Source organism: Euprymna scolopes, chromosome 34 (assembly GCF_053919585.1).
Source record: "Euprymna scolopes isolate OS-2025 chromosome 34, ASM5391958v1, whole genome shotgun sequence".
NCBI lineage: Eukaryota > Metazoa > Mollusca > Cephalopoda > Sepiida > Sepiolidae > Euprymna > Euprymna scolopes.
Window position 1 is genome coordinate 70,784,360 of NC_136515.1, and position 10,362 is coordinate 70,794,721.

The window sequence follows — 10,362 nt, forward strand, 5'->3', positions numbered from 1 at the left end:
GACTCACAAATTCCACTAAAACAACAACAACAAAATGTTTTAACACCAAACATTATATATATATATATATATATATATATATATATATATATATATATATATATATATATATATATATAGGACATTAAGAGGAGATTATAGATAGATAGATATATATAAATACCCGTTCACACTTTTTCATGATAAAGCTAGAACTCAGAATTAGATAGAATCGAGCAATTGCATCGACAACGGACAACGCCAGACCCGAAGTGGGTTTCGATGTACTGCATCTCATCAATAACGTGTTCCGATAGTTGTATAGGACGCGTGACTTGTCATATAGTAGAATGTAGAACTGGATAAAATATAAAAATTAAAATCGAGGCGTAGACACTAGATCGCGCCGTGGCCCATACCGTTAGGTCGTCAGTATTGCAACGACCTGGGTTCGCGCCTATGTCGGAGCACATCACTGATGAGATGCAGTACATCGAAACCCACTTTGGGTCTGGCGTTGTCCGTTGTCGATGCAATTGCTCCATTCCATCTAATTTTGGGTTCTAGCTTAATCATGAAAAAGTGTATGTGAACGGGTATATATATATATATATATATATATATATATATATATATATATATATATATATATATATATATATATATATATACCCGTTCACATACACTTTTTCATATATATATATAATAAAAAATTTCCTTATACAGTTACACCACTTTGATTCATATGCTTTTGTACTGTTTTGCTAAAAAACAGCAATTAGTAAAATGACTGAGTTCGACATTAAAGAACCCATAAAAGGCTCGACATGCCGTAAAACAAAATAACCCGAACCGAACACTAAAAATAAGTATTTTATTTCTTTTTTATGCTTCTGATATTTTTAGATAATTTGTATTAATCGAATTATTCACACTACTGTTCTGTCTAGAGTGTTATTTTACACATTTCGACCGATATAACCTCCGATCTTCTTCAAGAGTATCTTGTCGAACTCAGGAATCTGCACAGAATTTCGAACGGAACGTTTAATTTAATCCACGAGGTTAACATGTTCTCGTTCCATCAACCATGACTGGATAAAACTCTTTAATAATGCACAATGGCATTTTGAGTGTTGCCCGCACTGAGGATTGAACCTTGAACCTCTAGAAGCATGTCACTTACAACTGAATTTTTACCAAGTACCATATCTGTTATGCTAATATGAATTTTGAGAGTCTTAAAACTATTACTGCTTTTAGATGTACACTCTTACTATGTATCATACATCACAATTCATTACCACTTATAACTACCCGTATCAGTTCAGCTAACATCAAAGTGTAGTATCTGTTCTGATGCTATAGTTCAATTTCTGTTCTCGGTTAGTGAAGGAGAAATCCTTCACAAATGAGACAATTTTAATTTTTGTTCCTTTTCTCTAAATTAAGAAACGACCCTGGTGTCTACTTCTGCCCTCGTGGGAGGGCAAAGTAAATAAGAACACTCAGATTGATAACAGGAGTACAAAAATACACGTTTCGTTTTTTTTGTCTTTTGTTTCTTTTTGTTTTTTAGTTTTGCTTTTTGTTTTTTAGTTTTGTTTTACAAACGAGTTACCGCTTAAGGCCTAAAATCCACCAGAGGAAAAGGATTATTGTAGTTTTATTTTGACTTCGAGTACCCAAAAGGCAGACCAATACTTCCTCTAATGACGTATCTTCCGGCACACGTCAACTCTCTAATGGAAAATCCCATTTTATTATGTATTATAACCATACCAGGTGGAACACTAAAATTGTCGACTGCATGATTCCTTTTCCGTTTGATGAAAATTGGTTTTGTTTTTTTGTTTTTGCGGATCATCTACTAGTTGGTCAGTTGTGTACAAATCCCAAGAGCGATCGGAGTTTTCTATCATGTCTGAAAGTGGCACAATGTTCAACGAGCGAGATCGGGGATGCATTGCTGTACAACTCATACGCTCTACCGATTAAAATTATGACAACAAGACCATTGCCAGCACCCTCAATATGCATCGTTGGATTGACACGAATCACAGAAACATGCTCAGCGTGATGAAAACAAAGTTTTCGGCAAGGGTTATGGCCTTTGGTGTAGTTTCAAGTGAGGGCCACATCATGCCACCTCACATCTTCGAAGTCGGCTTGAAAGTAAACACCAAAGTGTACCTGGATGTGCTGAAGAGTATAGTGATCACCTGTTGCAATCAGGTGGTCGGTGGCAGACCCTGGGTGTCCAAAGAGACCCAGACTTGGCTTTAGAAGGATTGCTCTTGTCTCACTGGCCTCTCCTCCTCCCTCGACATGAACCCGCTGATTGGTCACCCGTTTTTGTCACCAACCAGCAGGTTCACGTCGAGAACATCACAAACATGACCTCCCACAGCATCAAAGTCAAAAATCCGCCCGAGGCTGGTTCTGGTGTCGTGGGATGTAGTTCTTGTGAGTATTCATCGAGCTCCCGCTGGCGATTGTAAAAAAGTCATGGTCTCAGTTTTGGACCCATATTGAGGCGATGATTAAGGCTAAAGGCGGTCACATTGAATAGATGTCAGCTCTACTACATAATCAAGTTACCTGAATTGATTTTTTTCGATAAAAGTTTTAAAACCAAGCTGTAGTATTGTTTTCTTTAGGCGACAAATTTATCGTCCCACCCTGTACTTTAAATTTTCCGTTTCGTACGCAATTTTTAAAACACCCACATCGAATATCACTGTAACAACGTTCGGTTTGTAGTTGAGCGTTAGTCGTCAGATAAGAAGTGATAGATTCGCACTTTGACGTTTCAAAACGACTCCTACACAGAAATGAAGCGACGACCGTGCAGGTGTTAATAAAAATAAAATTACATTTTCTGTTGTCATTTAATTGCTTCGTACGATGGCGAACTCCTTTATTGGGGCATTTCACTGCCTTCCTCTCACTCGAAAATCTGATATTTTCAAGATGGCTGCCGCGATATTCACGCTGTTTTGAATAGAAATAATATCCTCCGATTTTCAACGAGATGGATTCCACAATAAAATGAAAGAAATACGGGCGAGAGAAAGAAAATTGTCAATGTGTTAATGTGGGAGTTAATCCTTAGAATCTCAATAAAATAAAATGACAATAATTTGCCCACCTCAGACGTTTTGCCACGGACGAATTCAAAAATTATGTTATCTTCTTAAACCTGATCAGTTTAAAAAGTCGATCTCTCCGCCGAGGACTAAAAATATTTCTACTTATATATAAAAGGCACTTTGTCTCTGTGTCTCTGTCTGTGAGTTCGTTCCCTATGCAATACAAGAAGACTACGCCGATTTTTTGAAAAATTTCACACAAGACGTACTTTATGTGTGTGGAAGTGTTCTTAGATAGGTTTTCTTATAGGAAACAAAATATCAATAGTCGAAAATACCGATTTAAGGAGGAATAGTCCGATTTTGACCAAGGTTAACACTCTTATACAGCCTAACATCGCAGGTGCATTTCAGAAGTTTTATCACCACACAATTAGAAATGCCCGGGGTATAAGTATGTTCTTTGATAAGAAAGAGGCGCGTTCGACATTAATTGAACAATGATACTTGACTTTTTCATTCTAAACTTTTATTCACGCCATCATATAAAATATAATATTATAAAGTCAGCAGTAGATTCTCTACAGTGCAATGTAGATTACACTGTATCGTGGACAAAGGCACTGTGGGGAGGTAAGTGGGCGATTTCACCAATTTCGATGACAATAAAAGTATTGGAAGTGTGGAACATTCGTTGAACCTCATTCAATCCCGGGCAACGTCGAGTTTCCCTGCTAGTCTTAAGTAACATAATTGTTTTTTAAATGTTCAATAATAGTAAGGAAATCTTATAGTTGATGCATTTTTTTTTTTTTTTTTTTTTATTACATTTTCACCCCAAACAAGGCAAATTGCCACTTTGGTGTAGGGGGCTACTATCAGGGGCAACAACTACTGGGGTACTATGTAGGGATTTGGGCAGCAAGGTGTCGGTTCACGTTACACTTGAACTTCTGCACGTCAGTACTGTTGGGGAAGCAGGGACCTGGAATGGAATTCCAGAGTCTTGCGGTTCTGGGGAAGAAACTATTGGAGTAAAAAGATCTTTTACATCTAGGGACCTCTACAGTGTGGGGGTGGGATCTAGTAGCCTGTCGGGTTTGTCGAGGGTGCTCGCGTCGTGGGGGCACAAGTGATTGCAGTTCGTCAGAGCATTCACCACTAAAATACTTGTAGAAAAGGCAGAGGGATGCAACATTTCGTCGATGGGACAGAGGCTGAAGCTTAGATGCCAGTTCAGGGTCTATCAGGTTTGCGACTCTCTTTTGAACCTTGTCAAGGAGCGAGAGACTAGTAGCAGATGCACCAGCCCAGATGTGGCAGCAATACTCCATACATGGGCGAATGGTGGCCTTATTTAGGGCTATTTCGATTGCATTGGCTTGTAATTTAGTAAAAGACAAATAAAAAAGATGTATGGAAATGAACTCAGAATTATATTAAAAACTAGATCATCCATGTTCCGCCGTTGCCCAAGAAAATAATTTAGTTCAAGTGTTTTACCCTCGGCACCGAGGTAAACAGAGTTGAGATCATTTTTTTTTTTTTATGACTTCTACCCTGTTCACTGCGGCATGTCGTTGATCCGGTGCAGTTTTACGAGGTCCACTCTCCCAGACTTTGCCTTCTCCATATGAAAAGAGATTGTAACATAGCGCGGACGCACGTATGCAAATGCATGTCAAATGACGTCACCCGTAGGGAACAATAAAAACGTTAGAGATGAGAATTACACTTGAGATCACGGTAGAGGCATAGATGACGTTCGAGAAGACGATCACGTGAAGATGAGGCAATAAATGTCGCTGTACAACAAACTAAAACGAGTTGAAGTTCTTTTCTATTCTTTGTCTGCTTTGCGACTGAGGCTACAACGTGTTGGTTCCCGGAGAACGTTACTAGATTAGTTTATTGCTAATCGGCTGGTGATCGTGTAGATGTTAATACAAATAAAATCACATCGTCTGTTGTCAGTTAATTGCTTCTTATGGTGAACTCCTTTACTGGGACATTTTACTCTCTTCCTCTCGCTTCATAATCTCGTGCTGACATTTTCAAGATGGCTGCCGCGATATTAACGCTGCTTTGAATAGAAATAATATCCGCTGATTTACAACAAGATGGATTCCACAATGAACCGAAAGAAACACCGACGAGAAAAACTGCGTTAATGTGGGAGTTAATCCTTAGAATTTCAATAAAAGAAATTGATAATTTAATTTGCCCACGTCAGACTTTTCGCCACTAAAGAATCCAAAGGTAAAAAAAATTAAAATAAGGGTTATAGTTTATCTTCTTAAATCAAGAGCTGAAGTATGATATGTTTAAAAAGTCAGTCTCTCAGCTGGGTGGTATATCCTAAGCACCAAAACAGTTTACGCCATTTTTTAATGGGTTTTCACCGTTAATATGAGTATGTCGTTAGTTTTGTGCAGTTCTAGGAGGTTCACACTCCCAGGCTTTGCTGTCTCCCTTTCAGGAGGGGTTAGTTTATTACTAATCGATTTAGACACTCCTAGCGGGAAATGCCGTCGGAGATATTATGTACTCCTTCTTCCAAATTCACTTCCACTACAACAAAAAGCAGGTTACTTCAGAAAAACTTTCCTTTATCTTTATTCAAAGGGAGATAACTCAACTGTCTTAACTCAGAGATTAATAACAACAAAAAGGAGATCTTTATATAGATAAGGGGAGGAAACTTAACTATCTTAACTCAAATATTAACAAAAGGAGATCACTCCAAACAGACTTTCCCTCGTGTATAGATAAAGCGAGGTAACTCAACTGTCTTAACTCAGAGATTTACAACCACAAAAAGGAGATCACTTCAGACTTCTTCATCTATAGATAAGGGGAGGTAACTTAACTATCTTAACTCAAATATTAAAAAAAAGGAGATCACTCCAAACAGACTTTCCCTCGTGTATAGATAAAGCGAGGTAACTCAACTGTCTTAACTCAGATATTAACAACCACAAAAAGGAGATCACTTCAGACTTCTTCATCTATAGATAAGGGGAGGTAACTTAACCATCTTAACTCAAATATTAAAAAAAGGAGATCACTCCAAACAGACTTTCCCTCGTGTATAGATAAAGCGAGGTAACTCAACTGTCTTAACTCAGATATTAACAACCACAAAAAGGAGATCACTTCAGACTTCTTCATCTATAGATAAGGGGAGGTAACTTAACTGTCTTAACCTAGAGGTTAACAGGGACTGCCCAGGCATTTCCTGCATGCCAGAGTACTCTTCAATCCCAATTTCCTACCCTTGTGTCACATCATTTCACTAAAGGAGGAAATAAATAATCTAGTCGTGTTGTTTATGAATGATATTCATAACTTAAAGACTTTTTAAGTCAATCAAAAAGATGCAAACGAGAAAATTGGCAATATGTTAATGCCGGGGTTCATATTTACTTGCCTTCTTATGAGAGCAGAGTTAGACATAAGGTCGGTTTTTACTGCAAGGAAAAATTCTAGCTCCCCAAAACGGGACACAAAGAACTGAAACAAAAATAAAAATTTCTTCAGCCATGAAAGAACTTTTCTTTCACTAACCGAAAACAGAACAGATACTACACTTTGCTTTTAAGAAAAATATTTAATTGGCATACGTCAAACATTTTGACAATGATTTAAAAATAAAACACTTAATATTTTATTTTTCTTAAACCACGATTGGGTTTGTTTTTGTTTTGTTTTGTTTTTTTGTTTTTTACAAAGCAATCACCACTTATCAAGGCCTAAAGGCCACTCGAGGATAAGGGTTAAAGAGTGTACAGTGGTCAAAAGGACAATATAGTAATCGTTAGAAGTGTAAATTTGGTAAATCGGATTGCTTAAGGGGAACGGCTCATCAAGAACGTGTTTACATTGGACTTGAAAACGATCATATTGTAGTCAGCTGGAAAGCAGGTAAAGGGAAGAGAGTTCCACAGGTGTGCAGTTCTAAGAAAGAAACCTTGTTCTATTAATACAAATTCGGCATGCATAAACAGTAATCAGTTAGATAGTATTCAACGACAGATATATTCGATATACCCATTCTAATTTCAACTTCAGATCTTCAAGAATTGTCCGAATAGGAAGAGTTATCTTCCTTTGTTTTTTTTTTGTTTGTTTTTTTTTTAAGACATTTATTTTAGTGGTTGTTCTTTGACGTGTTGTATTTCATTTCTTCCGCTTGCGCGACTCCGCGTGCTTCTCTAAAAATACTAATTAAATGACTAAGCGAGGGTTATATATCATTTCAAGAAACGCTTGAAAGTTTCCATTTCATTAACCACCCACGCTTTTCGGGTAGGAGACACTTGAACAGACGAAACAGAACGCGCAGCATGTGCTAAGTAAATACAGAATTAAAAAAAAAAAAGAAAGAAAAACGTATATTTATTACAGTTGAAAAAAGAAGACTCGGAATACTATTATAATGGGGATTTGGTGTCTGTCTGTGATAGAAACTGCTTATAGGTCTACAGATTTACTGCGGCTTATTATCGAAGACTTTGAACAGTATGCTAGCATCTGTATAAACGGATGAATTCGTCGATAGATGTTGACTTCTCCCTCGGAAAAGAAAATAATCCTTTTTGAAAAGTTCGAAAGTAAAAGACTTGAAATGCTTCATTGAACTTAAGAAAATATGAAAATAAATATGATTAGCCTTATATATATATATATATATATATATATATATATATATATATATATATGTATATATATATATATATATATATATATACATACATAAAGGTGACCATCTAGCGATTGTATTTTGAATGACGTTATTCTCGCGTTGCTTATGCACAGTTCCAACATTTCAAAATAAAACCGCTGAGATTCAACGCGCGGTTCTTTACAAACAGACTTTTCTTTTTTTCTCCAACTTTACAACATGGCAAGAAAGAAGAAAAGGAAAAACAAAGAAAGAAAATAACATACTGAGGATGGAGTATAGCTCCGAAATATATTTGTTATAAATTTCACACGAGTAAAATATTTGTTTATTTTCCTACTATTACGTTGTGATTTGGCTTTCAAGCGCATTTGATGCGTATTTTATATATATATATATATATATATATATATATATATATATAAATATATATATATATATATATATTCGTGCACTTATAAGCTACATTCAACATCCAAATGAATGATTTGACGATAATTAAGATTTTCAAAAGGCGAACAATTAAAAGATATATCTACCTTACTTAAAAAAATGTTAGGTCTATTTATGGTGTCTTTTATTTATAAAAAAATCACCCAATATTTTTGCTGATGAGAAGACTTTGTTTCAGAAAAAAAACTATATGTCAAAATTATTGTCCATGACTCAATGCCTTTCGCAATAAAAACATCGTTTCCGAAACGATCGTACAAATTATTGGCTTTGTTGTATATATATATATATATATATATATATATATATATATATATATATATATATATATATATATATATATATATATATATATATATATATACGAGATGCCTTAAATAAATTTCCAGACTTTTTCATATGGGCACTTTTATCGATGATACACACATGAAACTCTAGTCCCATTCAAAGTAATCTCCTCCGGCTGCAATGTACTTGTTGCACCGTTCCAACAACTTCTGGAAAGCCCCATGGAAGTCCTCTTGTGTGAGCGTGTCAATGACCCTTATCACAGCCTCCTTCATCTCAGTTTTCTCATAACGACAGCCTCTAAGATTTTCTTTAAGGATAACCAAAAACCACAAAAGGCAAGGTGTGAACTGTAGGGAGGGTGAGGAGCTGCCTTGATGCCCATGACAATGTCTAGCTTTCTGATCTTCTCTAAGGACCTTGGGACAAACTTCATCCAAATATTCTGCATTTTCAGTTCTTAACGAATAATTGTTTGTACAGTTCCCACACTGACATCAAACTGTGCACTTATTGTCTCTATAGACACACGACGGTCATTATCCATAATATTTTTTATTTGACCAATCAACTCAGGTGTTTTGATTCCTTACTCCTCCTACACCTCTAATCATCCCTAACAGACTCCCTGCCTTTCTTAAACATCTTATGCCACCCAAAAACTGGGGCTCGATTCATGCGAGATGGTCCAAAACAGTCTGAAGTATTCCATACGTGTCTCTAGCATTTTTTTCTGAAGTTTAAAACAGAATTATTGCATATCCTTCTTCTAAAATGACCAAATTGCCTTTTTGAACTTCACCGGCTGTGACGATCAGGTTTTAGTAGGGTATATTCCAGTTCCTGCTATAACTGTTCATTTGAACCTGAAATCATACAAATTAGTCAGTCATCTCAAAAGATGTATAGCAATTCTGAATTTTCAAGAGTCTACGACAATGTTATATCTCTGTACAAAATGTCTGAAAACATATATCTATGTATATATATATGTATATATATGCGTATATATATATATGTGTATATATATGTCTATATATCTGTATATATATCGTCTGACAAGACGTTGCAATCATCATATATGTATATATATGTATATATATGTATATACACGTGTATATATATGTATATCTGTATATATATGCATATATATATTTGAATCTTTATTTATACGTCCTAAAATAATAAAATGTATATATATGTATATATACGTATATATATATGTAAATATAGATGTATATATATGTATATATGTGTGAGTGTGTGACTGTATGCGTATATATGAATATATATATATGTGTGTGTGTGTGTGTGTGTGTGTGTGTGTGTGTGTGTGTGTGTGTGTGTGTGTGTACGTACGTACGTATATATAACGATTTTGATTGTTCGTAAACAAAGTGTATCAACAGACTCTCTTTTTAGTAACAATCGATTCTGTGTCCATTTTGTTAACTTCTAAAAATATCAGTTTTAAAAAGTCCGTATTTTTTTTCCTCTACGTTTTCTTCGTTAAGTAAATTTGATAAATTTCGTTTCATCAAGGACATCTTGTGTTTACTGTCTCTATATTTGCAACCATCGTTGACTATTTCAGTTTAAAAACCTTTACTTTTCAAATAGTTAACATTTACTGGCCTTGATCCGCCTAACACAGTCCGTCACAATATATATATATATATATATATAATTTCTAATCGTTATATTTTGAAGTCTATTTTTCCATTCGACTTTTGACACTTCTTAAATATTAGCTTTTCCTCCTTAATACTACACAGAAGCGTTGATTCGTCACGTAAACTTGACAATAAAATGTCTCCTTTTTATTTTTTTCCCGCGTCAACGATCGCTAACGAAACTAAACAATAA